Source organism: Paralichthys olivaceus, chromosome 16, assembly GCF_024713975.1.
Source record: "Paralichthys olivaceus isolate ysfri-2021 chromosome 16, ASM2471397v2, whole genome shotgun sequence".
Lineage (NCBI taxonomy): Eukaryota > Metazoa > Chordata > Actinopteri > Pleuronectiformes > Paralichthyidae > Paralichthys > Paralichthys olivaceus.
Window position 1 is genome coordinate 9,938,928 of NC_091108.1, and position 18,245 is coordinate 9,957,172.

At 44.7% G+C, this 18,245-nt stretch overlaps 1 protein-coding gene and 1 long non-coding RNA gene across 7 annotated transcripts in view; one reads left to right on the forward strand and one right to left on the reverse strand.

Moving 5' to 3' along the window:
* znf521 (zinc finger protein 521) overlaps window positions 1-18,245 on the forward strand; it is a 91,182-nt gene that overhangs the window by 15,226 nt on the left and 57,711 nt on the right. The gene's annotated exons all lie outside the window — the stretch shown is intronic.
* Window positions 17-16,625, reverse strand: LOC138405061 (uncharacterized). Its single transcript, XR_011238721.1, has 3 exons — window positions 3,624-16,625; window positions 3,495-3,552; window positions 17-3,246 (listed from the first exon to the last, which is right to left on the reverse strand). It is a non-coding gene; the product is annotated as an uncharacterized lncRNA (long non-coding RNA).

The window sequence follows — 18,245 nt, forward strand, 5'->3', positions numbered from 1 at the left end:
AACATTTCACCAGAGTGTAACGTGCTGCTACGAGGTCCCACAGTAACCAGACCACCAACTGGAAACAGATCCTTGCTCCAGGAAAGTCCCTCAGCTGGTCCCAGTACTCGTGAGCAGCAGTAGTCATACCTAGTGGGACTGAAAGAGAAGGATGCCATTGGCAGACTGTGTCATTGACCTGTTGATGGATGAATAGAGCTATAAATACCCTGACAAGGTGGCAGACAGAACTAATGATGTGAACTGAAGGTTTCCATGTGCTTCTCCTGGACTTGCTGTCCTCCTTTACATGTCCGGATGGGCCCACATTGAGAGAAACGCCATCTGACACACATTTCCCAATGTTCGGGCCCAGACCTCGTCTCTTTCCATTATGTTCAGTAACAGAACACAAACATGCTAAAATGCAATGATGCTGTTTCTGATTTTGCACTGGCGCTACTGTTTATAAATTTCTGAGGGAATTGGATAGAAAGCTTGGGTAATCTATATTTACATTCAAGCACAGTTTAATGTCATATTTTGCAACCGGCAGTCAGCAAACCACAAATTATAGGGTCAGTGTCCCAAGAGTTTTACAAAGATTTTCCATAAACTGTAAGACTCACAAACCTGGTCTTGTGCATGTGTGTGTGCATGTGAGTGTGTGTGTTACAAACTATATAGCACACTTTATAGTGACACGCTATGTGACAGTTAATGAAAACAGGGTTGAGCAATATGACCAAAATCTCACATCCCAATGGACGTGTTTCCAGATTAGTATTGTTACTTTTTAATTGCATGATTGTGTGCGTGTGTGTTTAAACATGAACATGAGGCTATTCTCATGCCCTCATTGGTTTTAATTTAAGCAGAAACACATGCATGTTCCCTGTAGGAGTGACTTTGTATGTGCAGGCGTGCTTGTTTACTTGTATGTGTGCCACAGATGTGCAGGCGTGTGTGCAAATTCAAAAACACCGATGCTCAGTCAACTAAAGGTGTGAAAATCAATGTACTGTTCCCTTTCACATGACTGTCATCCAACAAATGCATTCAGCGCTTCGAGGGAAAAAAAGTTCAGATCCTCCTGTCACCCTTTTTTCAATGTGACACCCAATTCCATCAAGCCAACACAGATTTGTGGTTATTACTGTTTTGGAAACCCGGGAAACAAAAAACTGACATAGGGGGAATGCACTAACCCAGTTTGAATTAAAAATCTTTTTTTAATTGTACTTATGTGAGCTACTGTCACACACGCACTTCAAATATGAACTTTTTTAGACATCACCAGAAAGAACTGAACCCGGAGGAGATGGACACAAAAGTCTGAATCTGTTGAATCGGACATCAAACTGACTTTAGCCTGCCAGCTCTGAGTATAAAGTCTGTGTAATGTCCGATTGAGTCCATGTGTGAGTAGAGCAGGTAACTCTGCGGAGAAGTCATAGCAAGCAGGTGGGAGTGTTGATCTTATTTCTGTCCTGCATCCTCTACCCACCATCCCTCACCTAAAACAAAACAAGCCAACATCCACACAACTATGTTTTAGTTTAAAAATGGCAATTTTAATGTATAATTACTTTTGTCCACTGTAGCTTTTAGCTCAGTTTCAGTTTTAGTCCCTGTACATACCAATGTGCTCCACCAATCCAAAATAGTGTGAAGGCCATATTTATCCAGAGTTGATGTGTTTTCAAATCAAAATGTAGTAAAATGGATGTGGCCTGAGTATTTCCACCTCTCATGTTTGCATCTCCAGTTGTACAGGGCAACTCCTGACAATGTCCAGACCTGATTGTCCAGACAGTAGTCCAGCTCAGTTCATATGTGAAAACAGCTTTGGGAGTGTAATACCCAGGAAACAGTTAGAAATGTTAATAAAAGAGTTGTGTATGGGATTCAGGGGCAGAGCTTTTATGTTCTTACTATTGTAATGTGGTCATGGCTGACTCAGCAATATTTTTCCTATAATTAAGCCCAGCTTTTATAAATGTCAATCTTACGGACAAATAACTCTTAATTGCTCAATGATGAAAAAAACACCGTTTGGATAAGCGCCCCCTTGGAAACCAAACAAAAGAATCTAATTGCCATTAGGGTATTGTGATTGTGCAGAAACACTCTATTAGTATTCAAACACAGTGGGAGAAAAGAAACTTCTAGATGGCATACTAAGTACTTTGAGTGTGTGTGTGTGTGTGTGTGTTTGTGTATTCTCTGGAATATGGGAGGAGATTTCCTATGTGGCATTATGTAGACATCCATGACCAATTAATCTGCCTTACATCAAGTCTCTACTCACAGATGGATCCTTTATTAGAGCCATTTTCTAATCAGCCACCAGCACCTGCTAAACCCTCCATTTTTACAATTTCAAATGTCTTATTTTTGGTAAACAAATTGCATTGCTTGACTGGAACCAATCCACATATGGAGATTTGCTTGCTGTTCCCTAACAGCTCGGCTTTTTCCCCCAGCTGATATCTCATAAGGGTATTACTGTGTAATACCAGAACCAGATATGCACATATACACTCAGCACCTCACATGTTTATTCTGGGCCTTATTATATCATAAGCATCCCTGTTCTGTAGTAAAAAGTTCACAAAAGGAGTGAGATAAAACAGACTAAAATAAGTCGAAACAGATTCGTGCAGCATGTCGACCACGCCCGATGGACAGAGAGAAAGAGAAAGATGTTACATGTCACCGCGATCAATGGCGGCCATTGTCTCCCTCCCGTCTGGCAGAGGTATAACACCTTTCCATGCACTTAAGCCGTAACCACTGCAGTGCGCTAAGGGAGCGCATGGGTATGGATTGCCTCGTGTCCCTGATGCGATCGGTGCTATTGATCGCGCTAATGCTGGACTGCGGAGGAAGGCGAGAGCCTGAGAAAGGGAGCAAGGGAGAAGGAGGGAGATGGGGAGAGAGAAAAAGAGAGAGTGCTGCAGGAATGCATCCCCAGGGAGTCCGTCTTGGGCTGGGGCAGGGCTTCAGGAATGCTCCCCAGGAGATCCCAGTGAAGGCTAGGGCAGGGCTGGAAGAATGCTTCTCTGGAGAGTTAAGCGTGGAGGCTGGCTGGGGCAGGGCTGGAGGAATGTTCTCCCAGAGCACCCCTTTAACTCTGGGGCAGAAGTGGAGGGGCTCCGTGGGGGGAGAGAGAGCGCTCCCCCGTCCCCCCTCCGGCTCCAGGATGGCTGCGGATCAGGTTTCCGTGTGGGGATCAGCATCCTGCCGACAGGGCTTTAGGCTGCCCTGGGGAGGAGACAGGAGGCTGGAGGCATTGCTATTCCACAGGCCTTTCCAAAAACACTTCACAAATGCTTTGTCTCACTGTCTCACTGTACTGTCTATACACCCTTGCATTGTTACTGATCCTTCACAGGGAAGGAGAAACAGTATCTGTAGTTGGATGTTTGTTCTCAGTTGGCACAAGACATGTTCATATGCTCGATATGAGATTGCAGTGGTAGGCAGGGAAACGTGCCTTTAGACCTACTCACCAAAAGAAATACCTCGCTCCTCAGCTCATTTCCTCTTGTGTTTACCAGCCTGCCCACACTGTAAATAAAAATAACACCTCTCGCTCAGAATTTAATTCAAAAGATTGCATTTTCACAAAAGCCTCTCACCGTCAGTTCTCCAATCCTGTCTCTCTGAAGATATTTGAATAGTCTAGTGCACACACGGGCTGTCAGCCTGGTGGCCATTCTTTCATTACGGGTCCAGCTCCCTTGAGCAACACCTTTTCTTGTGTCCTTCACTAGAGGAGGGGCATGGCTGCTCCCCCCAGAGAGATCTGTGCCCTGCTATTTTAACCCTCTGTGAGATGACCTTTTTAATAAGTGTCTTTCTCTGTTTTCCTGCCGGCCACTGTGCGAGCAAACAGAGCATGTCTTCTGCTTCCCTCAGATAAAGGAATCAATCAGAGAGGGTGCAACAGTGAAAGAGAGAGAGATAACTGGGCCATATATGGATTTATATTATGTAGATTTCCTCCTTTACTTCTTCCCTGTAGATATTGCAAAATGCACTCGGCTTCAATAAAATACATTTCAGATTTATGAGAAAAATACAAATGAAATACGAATACTGAGTGAAAAACAATAAGACCCCCCCACATGCACGCACACACAAAGCAGAGGAATGGTAATATAGTAAATAGTTTAGACAAATTTCTAATATGAAATCACTCTTTGCACCGGGTAACCAGGCAAATCTTTAAAACCTGCTGATACATGTTTTCCCCCGCTTCGTTTCTAACCACGACATGTTTGTTTGAAGTGTTTGAATTCATTTACATCAAGTCTTTGGGTCAGCAGCATGGAAACATTCAGTAATACCCTCAAGTACGAACAGGCTCCTGGCAGTGCATGTTTTCTACTAACTGTTTCCAACAGGCTCCGATTGGTTGCACTGTTTCTTTCTGTCTTTTTTTAATTTTTTTTTTCAACTAACTTTGTGTATTGATCCAACAGCTGCTTTGTGGCTGCCAAGAAGAATGTGCCAAACTGCAAAGACTTTATTTGCTTCAAAAGGGCTCACATAAGAGGAAAGCGACATGAGCAAGACCTGATTAGCCGAACTCTGAGCCACTGCCGTTCATCAGAAGTTCTGCTGTGTTTTCGCCCGGGCGTCTTGCGACATCCTGGTACAAAGAGCAGCACACTGATTACAAGCCTTTGAAAGGGAGAGAGGCGGTCAGGGGAGAATAGCTACTTCTGGCACAACGCAGCCACTGAAAAGAGACCTCATGCTAGAGTGAGCTCTCAGAATTGGGCTTGAGTCTTTCCTGTGTGTATGTGTTTGTGTGTGTGTGGGGGGGGGTGCTCTATGTGATTGTCTATGGGAGAGAGAGAAATAGGTAGGGGGAGAAAATGAGATGGAGAAAGAAAGGAAGCATTAAAGTCGATGTTTGACTCCACGGCATAGCGTCCCTGTGCATTTCCTCTTGGTGCGACAGTGCCAGTAACGTTAACAGTAGTGTCATTAGGAATTCAAAGCATATGCCCTCGTGAGGACGCCCTCTCTCTCTCTCCCCTGTGCTTCACACCGCACACATTATGCACTATATAAAGTATTTATTGGTCTTTGTAAGACGACAGTTTTTTTTCTGCAGAGAAACTATCATAATATGAAAGGAAAGGGCTTCGTTTGTGGCCTGAGTTTGTGCGATCAAAGCAGAAATTATAGTGACCAGCACTGCAACTCCTTCACATCCACCCCCCCCCCATCTAACACGCTGTCTCTGATGTATTCGCCTGCTCTATCAGTCATCCGCCTTGGCATGCAAACACACACAGACATATTAGCACGCACATGCGCACACGTGCTCCCTCGTAGCACCTGTGTGCTTGCACTTTGCATTCCAGACGGCACATAATTCATCGGCCAAGACACAAAACACATGCTGTGATCTTATCCAGTTGACCTCTTTCTTAAGTAGGTAGCCACAATAGCAGGGGCTGACGTGTGGACTAACCAGAGATAATCCCACGTACTCACCCAGAGTTCAGCGCACTGAGCGAAAACACCATCTCAACAACACTGTTATTTCCCCCCCTTCACTTTGTAGCATCCCTTTGAAATGACCAACTTCAGTCATGTGACAAGACCTGGCCGTGGAGATGTTGTACTCGGCTTCTCTTACTCTCTTCATCTCTCCCTGGCCTCGGCTCTGCCTGCTCTTTGTTCGCTCCCTTCCTCAGCCTGCAAGTCTTTTTCAGCGGCACAAGCAGAAGAATGGCACATTAAATCTTAATAGGACTGCGTCTGGCCGTGTTGAATTGCAGAGCGTGTTAAGCCGGCGCTTTCCTCCCCCTTGGCACACGCTCGTGGAAGTGGAAAACAATTGAATAAAAGAAACCGCTCCCTCCCTCTGTAGCGCAAGTGACTTCGGCTGATCTGCTGAAGCTATGAGACTGAACTTACGTCGGCTCACAAATGGCTTAAGCCCTTACTGAGAAGCTGTAGCATAAATTACATTAGTGCTTTTTGAAATGCAGGGACATACATGGAAGGTAGACACAGGATTTACCTGACCACCCACGAGGAAGCTGTTGCATAGTCTGCTCTCAGTGACAGTTGGAAAATCCTGCCATAAAACTCACTATTACATATATTCTTCAACTGCAACAAATGACAGAGTAGAGGACAAACTTGCCGGTAAAGACATGTGAAATGTATGCAGGCCAGAGGAAGAAGAGGGAAGTTTAGTGGGAGAAAGGGATAGGTAGAGAACGACGAAGAGACACAAGCAAGGTAGGGGAGAGCCAATCTTAGCAGCAGCAGCAGCGATGTGAGTCCAGGCCTGCTTTGTCAGGCAGTCAGAGGTGGTAATTAGCCAGTGATGAGTTGACTGGTTGTGTGTCCAGTGCACAGCACTGCTGGGTGGGGCTGTGGGAGGTAGATAAGGCCAGCAGTGGGCTTATCTCTGAGAAGGACAGGCACCAGGCCTGCCAGGCAAATCCACCCACAGACCAGCCGCATTTTATTAACACCATCATTAATGCCAGACAGGTTATGTGCGGTGGCTCGGAAGAGAGAGACTGGAAAAAAGTAAAAAAAAACAAATAAAGTCTCAATTCCTGCTTGGACGGCCGGTCTAAAGTACATAGCCATCGGTTGACGTGTTTTGAAAGCAAGGAGCTTGTGGAGATGTTTACCAGGTAGGCAGTCAACGGAAGGGCACAGAGAGCGAGCTTGGATCTTACCTCTGGGTTTTGCTCACTTTCCTCTGGGTCCCCAGAATTCAAATGATTTTCTTTTTTTCTCTTTCAAACGTGTGACTGCTCACTGGAATAGTGATGAGGCAGATACAGAGAAACATAACTAGACACAAAGAAAAGGCAAAAATGTATTTTAAAAACTTTATGGACATCTTGTTTGCCCAGTTTCCCCACAAATGCTTTGTGAAATGTTGATATTTTTTTTATTAGCTTTCTCTGCATAGTATGAACAAGTGGGTAATGTTTGAGTTATTCATAGTATTTGTATTTAAAGAATAATGATAAAGAACATATTCATCATAATATTTAATTAACCGAAGAAATTGTTTTTTTTTTTACTTTTCTTGTTGCCAATTTATTACTTTTGATCAGATGTTACCTAAACAGGTGTTTTATGTGGCAAGTGAGCATTTGCACACTCTGGTTTGATTTTAGAAACAATCGTGTGACGTGCCTTTCAAGAACAAACACTTGGTTTGTAATTAACACTGTGTATTAGCATATCAAATGCCAAAGCACCTCTCAGTGGCATGTTTCTCTGTGATAATTTACACCAGCAGTCGACTGGATGTAACATGGCATTGAGACAAAAACAAGTTCGCCAATCTACATACACCTCATTCAGAGACACCCAAAAAAACATGCATAGCCTTTTTGATTAATGTTAATACTCCCTAATGAAAAGGTCATAGGATTTTGCTTATGTCTGCATGGAAATGTACTGAGCATTGATCCCCAAAGGGCTTTTTCCTTGGATGGCTTTTGCCAAACTCCCCAGTAATGGGAGGAAGGGAAGGAGGGAGATGGAGGGCGGTGGAAAGAGTGACCAGTCCGACAGGTTTATGTCTCCCTGCAGGCTGAGCTCTGTGGAGCGGGCCCACAGGAAGGCGTGGAGCCAGCTGTGACGGCATCCTGCTAGCCACGGCTATGTAGGAACTTTAGGGTTACACTATCACCGACTCAACATTTCCCCCCTCTCCTCTACCCCTCCCAGGGGTTGTTTTTGTTGGCCAGGGGGTAGTGTTTGGGTGGGAGCTGCTATGGGGCTCTGTGGAACAGCCACTCCTATACTTCAGGATATGAGGAGTTCGGTCACCCAAGAGGACAGGGATTCTCAAATATCATATGAAGTAACACATTTGTTCCTTAGTGCTAATTGCCATTTTCGAACTGGAAGGTGGGTTCATAAATTTTGTTTTATGGGCAGGATGGGTGTCGTTTAAGGTCTCCAAGGCCACCAGCTGGACTGTGCTTTGGCAGAGGGAACAGTGTGTGTCGTGACAGAATGTAATGGTTCGACTGTAAAGCCATGCTATCAGGTAATACAAGGATGTCATCTTAACGTTAAGAACAGTGAACATCGGGGGGGGGGTCCAGCGCCACTGAGAAATGTAAAGGTCATCTAATCTATTCCACCTCCAACCTGCCTGGCTGATCAATCATCCTTGAGGAGTCAATCGATTTGATCAGAGAGCCTCTCCTAAGAGATGGCTTTCCAACAAGTCGCCGGGAGTCTGTGGAAGGCTGCAGAGTGCCAGCTTGGGTCGTGTCTCTGCGATAAACCAAGACATTAAAAATCTTAATTAAATAGTTACCCGCCAACTGTGGTGGCCATTCTCTAAATAAGCCACTGATTTAAAGAAGCAAAGAACATCTACTGTTGCTATCACTACATCATTTTATCACCTCATTCTATATGCAATGCATGTGCTCTGAAATCAGATCAACAAAATCCTGCAGGACTGACTGACAGCCAAGAGAGATTGGGCTGTAGTAAACAGAGTGGTAATCTTTATATTAGGACATTATGTGCCCCCAGTCAAAGCATGATGCATCTTTCTCATCATGAACTTGGTTTGTAGAACATACCCCACAAACAAAGTCAACAGACAAAAACCATTGTGTGATTGGATTTTAATCCAGTTGCATTATTATTCAGGCCTCCCATTGGCCATTCATTACTCTCACATGGCGCCTGTGTGGGATGTTATCACCCAATCAGGCTCAAGACTGCATTCTGGAGAGCATGCTTTCGTTTGCATCCTTTAAACCCTGTGAGCCTTCCCTCTCTCCGGGCCCGCCAACGGAATACCTAATTCCAAAGTAAACTGATTGCTCTCTCCAACAAGATTATGCTGTGATGATGTTAGCCAAATGAGACCGCTATTCGGATGCAACCGGGGCAGGCAAGGATGCTTACCCCAAGATGACTGATCAGCATGTTAAGAGAAACGAGTTTGGGAAAAAAAGGAGGAGAAAACGAGGGATAGAAATCAAAAATGTGAGAGAGTTGTGCGCGTGGGGGTAAGCAGAAATGTAATTTGCTTCTCACCTCAGGCGACTGGGCTCTGAGGCCAGTAAATATGCAAACAAGCTGAGCCTGGCCATCAATATGAAGACCCTAGATGATTACTAATCTCCACTGCAGAAGTAGATTGAGGTCTGTACAGCAGCGCCATGCAACATGAGGGAGGGAGGTTAGAGTCCAAATGAGATCTCCATATTGGCCCCTAATACCAGTCTCAACTCGGAGTTACGGATATACTTGACCTTCAGTTGTAGAAGAAATACAATATTTATGATGCATACAAATCAGTAATAGAGCAGAATTACAAATATATGTGTTTTAAATATATATTGCAAACATTTTGAACGGCTTCATTAATCTTACATCACATGTGAATATGATTCAGAAACTAATGCCTTAACTTCTCAGTAACTTTGAACCTTGTTCTCAACTCACCCCGGTCTTTTCATCATGGTGAGCTCCTTGTCTGATATGAGCTCTTAGACGTGAGGCACAGTAGTTTACCAGCCCATTGTCATTCCCCATCCGTAATCCGGGATAAAAAAAACCTATGGGACACGGACCAGGCTGGAGTCATTAGGTGTGTGCGTGGCTTACCCAGACAGCCAGATAAACCAGATGCCTCGGGATGGCCAGGGGTCATCTCTCTGTGAGAATACGTTGTTGATGTCCTTGTTTCTATCTGCCTCTTCTTCGCTCCCTCTCTCGCTCCTCTTCATCATCCCTTTCTTTCTCTCTCTCTTCCTTGATTGCTGTGCACAGTCATCACAAACACAGAGGTCCGCGTTGGCGCTTAGCAGTCGAAGAACCTGTCAGCTAAAGGGAAGAAGGGAAGACAAACAGGGAGTAGTCTGTGGCCCTAGGTTGAATGCCTGAGGGTGTACTACGTGTGGAGGATAGTTAGTGCAGGAGGATGCACTGCAGTCTGCAGGTGAATCCTCTCATTTTGGGGGGACTTAATGCATTTGAATCATCACCTCTGGGGGGTGTGTTATGACTTTCGGATACAGAGGGAACCTTGATATAAAATGCAGCAAAAGTTGTGTCTCTCTATTTTTTATGTCTAAATACAGCAGGAGGGCCATGTAACAGGAATATATATTCAAAAACTATCTTCCCAGTCTTAAACATAATTGAGTATTCCTTGTATTTTAGAGTGTGTTTCCAGCATTGAGCTTTACCCTCTGCAGTGAGTGCACAAGGCTTGAGGATGTTTACCTGGCATGGTGCCTGTTGTAGCTGCCCTCCTGTTGAGGAATTGCAGGTCAGGCTATATCTTTGTGTTTGCTTGTTTGTTTGTGCATGTGAGCGGGTTTTGGGGGTGTGTATGGGTTTGTGAACATGCATGTGTATGGATATGAGTGTGGTATGTGGATACGGAGGAGGATGAGGAGATCACACCGGTGGGTAGGGTCAGAGAGCGCACTATATTCAGCCAGGAAAACCGCAAGACACATCTACCGTGTAAGCATTTATTTTTCAGGAATGGATAGGATGTGCAGGTATGGGGGTGGTGGGTGTTCTCTCAATCCGACTGAACCACCCATCTGCTCAGCCATCAATCTTCCCCCCCTCTCCATCCCTCTGTTCATTTACTCATCCAGCCATTTATCCATCCCCATGACCAAAGGGCCATGTCTTTTTGTGGCCCTGATAATCTGGACCAATTTCCTCTGCAATTTATTTCCCAGCCAACCACCCACCTGGTCAAGCAGCATCAGGCTTCTCAAGGTAGAGCCACTCATCCCAGCAAGCCCCTTCCTACCAATCACATCCTGTTTTTTTTCCTGCTTGAGCCTAAAATCTTTTGGCTTTTGTGTTTTTGTTTTTTTTAAGTTTTAGTTCCACACTGGAGCAATGCAACCTTTCCGTCCTTCCCTTACTGTCATCTCTGACACCACTCAGCAGCTATTGTTTACCCCTAATGCTCTACCACCTCTCCGTCTTTGTGTTCTGTTACCATCTTCCATTTCTATCCATAGATCTCTCTGCTCTATCCCCTCTTTCTCTTTCTTTCTTCCTCCCTCCCTCCCTCCCTCCCTCCATCCTGTCATGGCTCCTCAGTATTCTGCTGCTGTCTTGTGTGGAGTGATTTTGCCCAGACACGTCTGGCTCTGGGTAAAGTGTGGTCCCCAGAGAGTGCGCTCTGCAGCCCCCAGGTCGCCGGCACCATGAATACATTATGATCCCCATTTCCATCCTGTTGCCACGGCAGCACTTTTGGAGCCGCAGGGCGATTAAGACGTGTGCTGTCGATATCCTGATAGGAGCAGAAGTTGGATCTGGATGCTGGCCTTTGATCAGATTCCATCCTCGCGCCTGCTATTGGTGGCTTCGGCACAGGAAGACGAACAGGAGGTCTTGTGGGCTTTTTATTGGTTTGACAGGCTCACCTGCTGTACATAAGCATACCATGCATCTATCCTCCAGCTCTTTTTTCTCACCTCTCTGCTTTATCTCTGTCTTTCCTGCCTGAAACCATTTCCCTCCCTTATTCTCACTTCCGTTGCTCCTCCCCATCGCTGCAGTTCAGCTAAGGCAGCATTATACGCAGTCTCTCTCCACTCTCTGATATTCTGCTTTCCTCACAAAGGAAGCAACTCCCTTACCTTTTATTGTTTCCTTTTTTTCTTTGGGGGATGATGTATAAAACATGGTGCCTCAGGTAGAGGATGTTGGGTAGGAAGCCATGTCCCCCTAAATGGCCAGCCGTGTGCATGCGCCTAACACTTCACTGAGCAATCTGTCAACATGTCAGCAACACATGTTTTGTAAAAAGCCTCTGGTGGGAGCCAGGGGAAAAAAGGCACTCCTGCCAGACCAGAGAGGAAATGTTTTTTTCTCCTCTATGCAGTGGATTTTCTATTGCTGGTGCTCAGTCCCACGGGCCCCCCACCACCATCCTCCCCTCCCCCACGCATACACCCGTTGTCTGCACTTCAGAAATTTGAACTGGGGACCCTCAAGGGGGTTTACTGGGAGGGTGGGGGTAGGCTGAGAGGGAGGGGCTCCCTCTTTTTCAGAGCGTATGAAATTGTGAAGGTATATTGTGGCAGGTCCCCAAGCGGTCTTTTCTAATACCTGAGTTTCTGGCGAAGCTGGAAATTACCAGCGGCTCCCCCGAGGGACGGCTTTATCCACACCAGGAAGGGGAGCAGAACTCAGTGGGGAGGTTACTTAATGCATGGCTGAAATAAAAGAATTTCTGAGAGACAGGCTGAAAAGCTAGCTTTTTTTCTTTTTCAAACCCCCCCTTCCATTCCCTTTGCCTCTCTCTTTTTCTCCCCAGTAGTATAGTTTACTACTCTCTGCCTTCTCTTGAAGGGTTCTAGTTTAATAAACTTTCAGAGGATCCTGCTGGTGCAGACAGCTAGACAAATACCCTTGTGTGTTCTCTTTTGTCGGAGATACAGCTTTTTGTTATGTTCTTGCAAATTTGATTTCTCCCTCTGTCTTTCGTTCTCTCTGCCGCCCTCTGTCTCTCTCCCTTTCTGCATTTGTCTTCATCTCCCTCGTCCTCCTCTCGCTTTCTGTCTTGCTCTTCGATGCACACACGCGCGCACACAACACAGACACACACACAAAGTCAAACTCTGTCTCTTGTGGTTGAGTTTATTGTTTGGTCTGTCTCTCCGTTCTCCCCCTCTGTGCTCCCTTTTGTTTTCTGTATGTTTTGTTGTATTGTGCGGAGAGGCTGAGATGCAGATAGAATGTAGACAGTTTGCCCTGGGTGAAGAGTGCGCAGAAGCACCCTCGGTGTCTATTTAACAAAACACATTCATCTATTTACACATGGCCTAATGTTTAAAACTCTACTTTGTAAGTGCATCTTATAAGATGTTTTTCATCAAAGAGATTTAATGCATAATGTTTTGGGGGCAATTCACTCATCCGTCTGTATGGCCTTATTTTCTGCTTACTGTACGCCCGGATGCCCTTTTCCTTGGTAATCAGCACCTGTATCTAATGTCCATGGATCATTAATCTTGCCTTGTTCATAACCCCCCAAAAAAACAACATAAAAATATCTTCCCTGTAAGAAATGCCTCTCTCTGTGCTCCTTTCTTCCTCTCTCTTCCTCCCCTCTGCTGTTGGTAAATAATTCAACCTTTTCCCTGTAACAAGTGCTGGCCTTAATAGGGAGCAGTACCTGTAGTTGGGATAAACAAGGCAGTCGGCCTCACCAGTGAAACAGAGGGATTTGGGCTTCATGAGGGCAGAGGAATAAGTCGTTTCCTTCAGAAAGGCAGAGTAGACTGACATTAATTAAACCCTATAGGATAAAGGTTATCTGAGGCCTAGCAAAGCGGAGACCGTGCATACATGCGGGATGTTATGTCTGCCGAATTCTAATCAAGACCTCTTATTAAAGCGACACGTGTGGGCTCAGGCATGTAGAATGTGCGTGGCATGTTTTCCACTGTTACAATCTGTGTGTCTGAGGGAGATGCTGATGTAAAGCAGTAACAAGATTTCAGGAAAAAGACAAAGACCTCTTTGGCCCTTCACCTTCAGAAGCAAATAGTCGTCAAAAATATGGAAAACAGTTTAGCGCTCACTTATTCTACATTCAACACGTTCTCGAAACTACAGACTGAAGACTTTCATGTTCCGAAGACATTGCTTTGCCCACCACACTCTGTGCCGATCTTCCCATGGTGCACCTGTGACTTAGTCACCTCACCCGGGCATCAGCGTGGTCGCTCGGGTGCCATGGCTCATGTTTAACAAATTACCCAGGGGGCTTTCCACCACCTCTGTGCCCACATTTCCTCCCTGCTGTATGCATAGTGCGTGGGATTATATTCCCCAACGCCAACTTCTCCCTCAGACAATGAACAGGCGCGGAGATGACAGTCACCTCACTAACCCAAGAAAGCCAAGGAAAATACAAATTAAGAAAGAGAGAGCGCCGCGCCGACCTATTGACTCCCTCTGCTTTTGCTAGATGTACAGTTAGCTAGTGTAAGAAAAAAACAGCATGGATCCTGTGTAGCGTGTAGGACTCTATCTTTATGAGTATGTTGCCATGACTCCAACCATACTATCAGTATATATCTGTTTCTCGCTCTCGACCTGACTCGTCAAATTATTTGCATTTAGAATTTAATTAAAGGTCACCTTATTAGTCATATTCTCTTGATATTTAAAGAAGCTCAGTGAGGTAGCCAGTAGAGCTGTGACACAGGTTTCATTGTATGCTGTTTCTATATTAGTGGTACAGTAATGCTGATAGCATTAATAATAATGTCTTCTCTTTCATAGGCCGATAAAGGCTGATGTCCTCTCGTCTACAACAGTCCAGTGGAAAGTAATTAGCTGATATGGATGTTACTGTCAGTGATAACTGATATTGGGGGACTATTACATTTACTCTCCTGATCATGATCCTTGAAATGGGTTCATCACAGTAAGCTCTGCACTAAGATGGACGTGATATTATCACATATAGGAAGCAAGACTCCTTATTGTTGCATCAGATATGTATATTCCAAGATACTTTTACCACTTTCTTAAAACTGTTGCAGTGTCCTGACTAAACCTGCCTGTTTGGAACAGGCTGTTAGCTCGACCTGTGGTGATGCTGGTTGCAGCTTTGTCTCTGAAACTGTAAATGTGAATTGCAGCTGCGCTGCAGCTGCTGCACAAAGATCTGTTCACCTGTTTATTCAAAGTACGCTCAAGCTCGACTTGACTTTGTCATGAAGGTGCACAATCAGCAACGTCACTTCCATTGATGAGTCCCAGAATCCTCTGCTACAGATCGCTGGTTGTTTATTCAAATTATATTATTAGTATTGAACGTATCATGTGTCTAAATTGCACCAAATTCAACTCTGCACTTAACAATACACATGCCATGTGTGAAGCTGATGAACTGTTCTCAAGATAATGTCAGATAAAGATTTCTGGAATTATTAGACGGATGGATGGATTGATGGATAAATGGATAGATTCTTCTCTTTCTATTGTAACACTTGATTCATTTCTAATATTTGCTTGATTTCCCTCATGTGATTTTCAGATGAAGTCACAATGAGCAATTGAGATTTTCCTTAAATGTACTTTTATTGAAGGGATGATAATTCATGTGGGGCTGTTGGTTGGCAGACATACTGAGTTCCTCTCCTGAGAGAGACACAAATAGCCTCCCAGGTGGTGGTGTGTAACTAAGTAAATGGTTACTAAGCCAAGGAGTGCTGTGCCTATGTAAATAGGGCAAGAAGAAGTATCCAGTGAGGTGGCAGAGTGAGAGGAGGGTATTCAAGGGTAAGATGAACCTCAATAATCTCTTTTAGGGATTTTTCTACAATGACCCTGAAAGTTTTCCAGCCAAATATGTCAGCCTGAAAACTTTTTTGCAAAAACAATCCATTGGCAAAGGTTTTTTCTTTCTTTTCGCCTGATAAATAGATAAACAGGAATAAATCAATGTGAAGTGAGGGATGAATAAATAAAATGCCCCGTAGTCATTTGTCTGGTTGTATTCAGGCCTCATAGTTCAGCCCTGTATTGAAAATGAAGATGAGGTGGAGGGAAGTGAAGGAACTGATTCATCCGTTGAGGCGTTAGCATGTTTGCGAGTGTGTATTTTCTGTGTGTGTGTGTGTGTGTGTTTGTTTATAATGCTTAGTAGTATTAGGATATGATGATGAGCTACTTGGATACCAGCAGAAAACAATAGACAGGGGAAACAAAGCAAACCCCTAAATCTGTCTGCCATTTGTGCTCACATACTGCACTCACATGTCATGAGTATTCTGGCACAGTTACTGGGCCAAAGAAGTGCTGGTCTGGGGCCTGGCCCATTCTCCAGAGACCACCCCCCTGCCTCCTCCCCCTCCGCCCCCTTCCCCCTTCCTGTGCAGTCTGTGGACACAGTCTGAGGCGACAAGGTTGCACAACAGCTCACAAAACCTCCACTTTACAAACATTTTAAAAAACACACACACAGGCTGCCATCAGGAATTTGTTTAAGAAGAAATAATTAGGAGGACTGTGATAATTGTGTCAAGGGGGAAATAGATCAGACGAATTATGTGGAGAACCAGGAAATCTTGCCGTGGCTTTGTTACTTTGCTGTTGGTTCATTTTTCGACATTGATCCACCCTCCCATCTGTCATCTCTTCCCTGCTCCTCTTCTTCAACTCTCCATTTCATTCTCTCTTTCTTTCTTTCTGCCTTTCTTGGATTCGAGAGTGAAGGAGCCTTCTGGCTTGAGCAGAGAGGGGATGAAGATGTTTATTCATCTGGAGGGTATTAGAGCCATGATTAAGGAGAGGAGGGAGTAGTAAGGCTGATGCGACGTCTGCATTGCTCGTTCGTGGGCCGCCTGTGGGATTCTGGCCAACACACCAGGAAAACAAGAATTGAAGGAGAATGGAGAAGAAGAAAAAAAAAAACTTGTAGTGAAATCTGATTCTCTGGGGAAAGGACAGAAGTTGGAATTTTAGCCGTCTCACTCTCGCTCTTATTCTCTGTCTCCCTCTCCCTGTCCTCACTGCTAAGCTAATTATTAATGAATGCGGTTTCTGTTGAACCTTGGAGAGGTGTCAGTGCTGCAGCCACTGAGGGTTAAGAAATCTTGACATTTAAGACAGGGATGCATGAAAATACATCGTCTTGCTTGAGTTGATGCTTGTTTTTCTTCCCCTCCCACTCTCCTCTCCGAGATGCATGTTTTCTTCTCCCTCCTGGGCTGTCTGCAGTTGTTTTACCACTGACAAGCTGGGATGGCGTTGAAGAGGTATCAAATAGAGCCACAGCGTATTAATCAGGGGAACTAAAGGTCATGGGTCGAGAGGCAGGGTCAGGTTTTTTTAGATAAATGCTAAGGCTAAAGCTAACACAGGAGTCCATTGCTTTGGGTTGTTTGTGCATATGCATGTAGTTTTTTGCAGTGAGAAAAAAGAAGATATGACTTTTTATGGGTATTTGGCAGACAAATTACCCCATTCTAAAAAATGCTCCCAATTTTGGAACATAGATCCAAGTTTTTGAAGTTATCCTAAAAAAGTAAAATAATTCTTCTTTGGAAGTCTCACCCAAGTTTTGTGGGTCACCATGAGGTGGTTTGATTAAAAAGAATTTGCCCCCTTTTTCTGAATTCACTGAGTGCTGTGCTTGGTTTTAGGTAATGGATGGCACCCCCTGAAACTTGCAGAGCAAACCCTATTTTAATGAAGCAACCATACAGTAACTCAGCATATTTCTATACACGCAACAATTTTTTTCTTTTCCGGAGATGATCACATAAATCACATTTCCACTAGTAACTAAGAGCCGGGGAAAATAAAAGAGCATCCGAATAAACTCTTGCGCAGTGTGGAAATATTTAGTGGAGTGGTAGCACAGCACAGAGCGCTGCAGCATCTCTCACTGTGGCTGACTGGCTGACTGACTGTCCGCTGGGTCCTGCGCCTGGGCCTGCCGCAGTGTTGAGGGAACAGCACACACACACATGCACGCGGAGGCTCCCCTGCCTATTGAAGCCCAGCCCAGTCCGGTCCCGCCTGGCCCAGCACTCCCCTAGCGCCGGAGCAGTGAGGCAGGCGGTGAAGGGGGCATGCTGGGGGACAGATTGTCATCCTCCTTCCTTCCCCCTGGGAGGCTCACTGTGGCTGCTGGTCCAGCCAAGACCTGGGGAACAGGATCCTTCCTGTTTGTGCTGTAGTCCACCTGAAGTGGTCAACTGTCCTTCCTCTCCACACCACCAGCCGTTCCACAGGAGGTGACACCACCGCCACCAACCTTCTCCCACACACAAACCACTCTACCTGCATTCATACACACACTTCTGACCATCATGCTTTGCAGCACCTTTAGGTCTTATTTCTGACAAGGCTATTTAAAAAAATAAATAGCAGAAAATGCTATTGTAAGCCTCTTTTCCTCTTATACGTAACTATAACTGTTGGACTGTGGGAAAAGCAAAAAGATGAGAACTGCTTCATCCGTATAACTCCATACACGTTTAATGTCAGAATCCAACAATGTGAGACACGTGAACTGTCATCTCACATCATATCACTCCACTGTTTAAACACATTACATGCATTTAAGGTACATAATGTAGTTCAGGATCAGAGGTAAATTAGGGAGCAGAATATAATATGTCTATCTATCTATAATTACCATTAATTAAATTATGTAAACATAAAACATAAATAATACAAAATAATCTCATTTTACAGTATATTTGACTTATTGCCATGAT